At 50.1% G+C, this 3,161-nt stretch overlaps 1 long non-coding RNA gene across 1 annotated transcript in view; it reads left to right on the forward strand.

Annotated features, from left to right (window-relative positions):
• The window catches only part of LOC125425809, a 31,341-nt gene extending 28,569 nt beyond the window's left edge, over nt 1–2,772 (forward strand). The window contains exon 3 of the long non-coding RNA XR_007243454.1: nt 2,713–2,772. This is a non-coding gene — a long non-coding RNA (uncharacterized LOC125425809). The remainder of the gene's footprint in view (nt 1–2,712) is intronic.
• The last annotated feature ends 389 nt before the right edge of the window (nt 2,773–3,161 follow it).

Below are 3,161 nucleotides of genomic sequence, written 5' to 3' on the forward strand. Positions count from 1 at the left end.
AGGTCCTCCATGTGGCCCATGTCCACCTCTCTCCTCCTAAAGAAGAAGAAGAAGAAGAAGAAGAAGAAGAAGAAGAAGAAGAAGAAGAAGAAGAAGAAGAAGAAGAGGAAGAGGAAGAGGAAGAGGAAGAGGAAGAGGAAGAGGAAGAGGAAGAGGAAGAGGAGGAGGAGGAGCTTGGATTTATATTCCCCCTTTCTCTCCTGCAGGAGATTCAAAGGGGCTTACAATCTCCTTGCCCTTAACCCAGAGAACTTAGCCTTATGCTTCTTTCCTGGGTCAGTCACCTAAGAATATCAGGAGAGCCCTGGTGGATCAGACCAGGGGTTCATCTCGTCCAGCATCCCGTCTCACACAGTGGCCAGCCAGTTCCCTTGGGGAGCAAACAACAGAGGATAGAGATCTTCATTGCAACAAGAAAGCCAATGATTGGTGTTTGGAATATGCTGCCACAGGAGGTGGTGATGGCCACTAACCTGGATAGCTTTAAAAAGGGCTTGGACAGATTTATGGAGGAGAAGTCGATCTCTGGCTCCCAATCTTGATCCTCCTTGAACTCAGATTGCAAATGCCTTAGCAGACCAGGTGCTCAGGAGCAGCAGCAGCAGAAGGCCCTTGCTTTCACCTCCTGCACGTGAGCTCCCAAAGGCACCTGGTGGGCCACTGCGAATAGCAGAGTGCTGGACTAGATGGACTCTGGTCTGATCCAGTAGGCTAGTTCTTATGTTCTTATGTAATGGGATTCTGGGTTGTATCAATAGGAGTATAGTGTCTAGATGGAGGGATGTCATTGTACCTCCCTTTTCTGCATCGGTTAGACCTCACCTGGAATATTGTGTACAGTTCTGGGCACCGCAGTTCAAGAAGAACATTGACAAGCTGGAACGGGTCCAGAGGAGGGCAACCAAAATGGTCAAAGGTCTGGAATCTGTGTCCTACAGGGGGAGAGAGCTGGGTATGTTTAGTTTGGTGAAGAGAAGGTTAAGAGGTGACATGATAGCCATGTTTAGATATCTGAAGGGATGCCATGTTGGTGAGGGAGCAAGCTTGTCTTCTGCTGCTCCAGAGACTAGGACCAGGAGTCATGGGTTCAGGGCAGTGGTGGGATCCAAAAATTTTAATAACAGGTTCCGATGGTGGTGGGATTCAAACAATGGCGCCACCGCACACACGCACCTCCAGTCCCTATTGGGCAGGGAGGTTGCTTTAGTAACCCCTTCTCGGCACTCAGAAAAAATTAGTAACCACTTCTAGAGAAGTGGTGAGAACTGGTTGGATCCCACCTCTGGTTCAGGGTGCAGGAAAAGAGATTCCACCTAAACATTAGGAAGAAATTCCTGACAGTAACGGCTGTCCGACAGTGGAATTCACTGCCTCGGAGTGTGGTGGAGTCTCCTTCTTTGGAGGTTTTTTAAGAGAGGCTGGGTAGCCATCTGTCTGGAGTGCTTTGATTGTGTGTTCCTGCATGGCAGGGGGTTGGACTGGATGGCCCTTGGGGGTCTCTTCCAACACCATGATTCTGGCCCACCCCAACCCCCCACTCTCACCCCCCCCCATTTTCCTCAGACTTCCCCTTCAGATTTCCCAGGCCAAAGCTGGCAACCTGAGGTTAGAGTGTCAAGCAAGGCCTTGAGAGATATTTTTGCCCTGAGGGAGGGCCCCTTGGGCCCATGGGAAAGCACCGCTCTTCGTGGCACGGATGTGCGGAATCCAGTGCTGAAGATACGGCCGGTTGGTAAAAAGGGGTTGAGATTCCCACTCAGGTGTGATAAGTCGGTCTGTCAAGGGAGAGCACGTTCTCACGACCTTTCAAGCCCGCACAAATTGATCCTGGGGGGGTCATCCCAGGGAGGGATACGGCTGCTTCAGCACTCCTGCCCTGAGTCCACAACCCCAGAAGAATGAAGTGGCCACTAACCTGGATAGCTTTAAAAGGGGCTTGGACAGATTGGTGGAGGAGAAGTCGATCTATGGCTCCCAATCTTGATCCTCCTTCATCTCTGATTGCAAATGCCTGAGCAGACCAGGTGATCGGGAGCAGCAGCAGTAGCAGAAGGCCATTGCTTTCACCTCCTGCATGGGAGCTCCCAAAGGCACCTGGTGGGCCACTGCGAGTAGCAGAGTGCTGGACTAGATGGACTCTGGTCTGATCCAGCTGGCTTGTTCTTATGTTCTTATGAAGTTTGCTGGGCGTTCAATCGATGGACTTTCAAATATGCGTCCAACCCCTGTTTGAGACGGTGTTCAGCACGCTCGCCCAGCTGCGCAAGTGCTCAAATATTATTCACGTACTTCATTTGTACACCCGCCAGCTTCCCATCAGGGACCAAAGGTGGCTAATAGCAGGGGTCTTCAACCTATGGCCCTCCAGATGTTCATGGACTACAATTCCCATCAGCCTTTGCCAGCAGAGGCAATGAATGGGAAATCTAGTCCATGAATATCCGGAGGGCCATATGTAGGAGACGCTTGGCTTATAGTGTGCTCGTGTAACCCCCATGCTCAGAATGGGTTGACCCAGAAAGGGGTGGAGACTCAAAGCAGCAAGAGGCTGCAGAGCTCATGTAGTTTGGAGGAGACGAGGCTACCAGACTTGGACCTTGGTTGTATAAGCCCTTAACACCTTGTTAAGGTAACTGCAATGTTGTTGGGAACTACTGGGAAGGTAGTTGTTTATTTTTGCTATGTTGTAAATGTTGGAGTTTATTGTTTCAGGGCTTCTTTTTGTGGTTGTAATGGGTGAGAGTTCTCCTGGAAACCTTCCTCATGTTGAATTCTGTTCATCAAGCCCTTGGAGTCTTCAGGAGCCAACCCACTTGCAAAGAAGAATTGGACTTGGCAGTATCAGTAGACTGTAAATATAAGGACTTGGAAATGCAACCTGAACAGGACCTTGACGTGAAGAAAGTAAACCATTTTGTTTTTAAAAATTGTTGTTGCAAACTCATTCCAAGTTCTGCCCCGCAGAACCCACAGATAGAGGTTACATTCACAGCTTAGGATTCCAAGCTCCAGGTTGGGAAATTCCTGGGGATCTATGGGGGGGAGGGCATGGGGAAGGTGGCGTTTGGGGATGGGAGGGGCCTCAGTTGGATATAATGCCATCGTGTCCACCTCGAAAGCCGGGGGGTGGGGGGCTGATCTCTGTTGTCTGGAGATTGATT

This window comes from Sphaerodactylus townsendi, linkage group LG02, assembly GCF_021028975.2.
Source record: "Sphaerodactylus townsendi isolate TG3544 linkage group LG02, MPM_Stown_v2.3, whole genome shotgun sequence".
Taxonomy (NCBI): domain Eukaryota; kingdom Metazoa; phylum Chordata; class Lepidosauria; order Squamata; family Sphaerodactylidae; genus Sphaerodactylus; species Sphaerodactylus townsendi.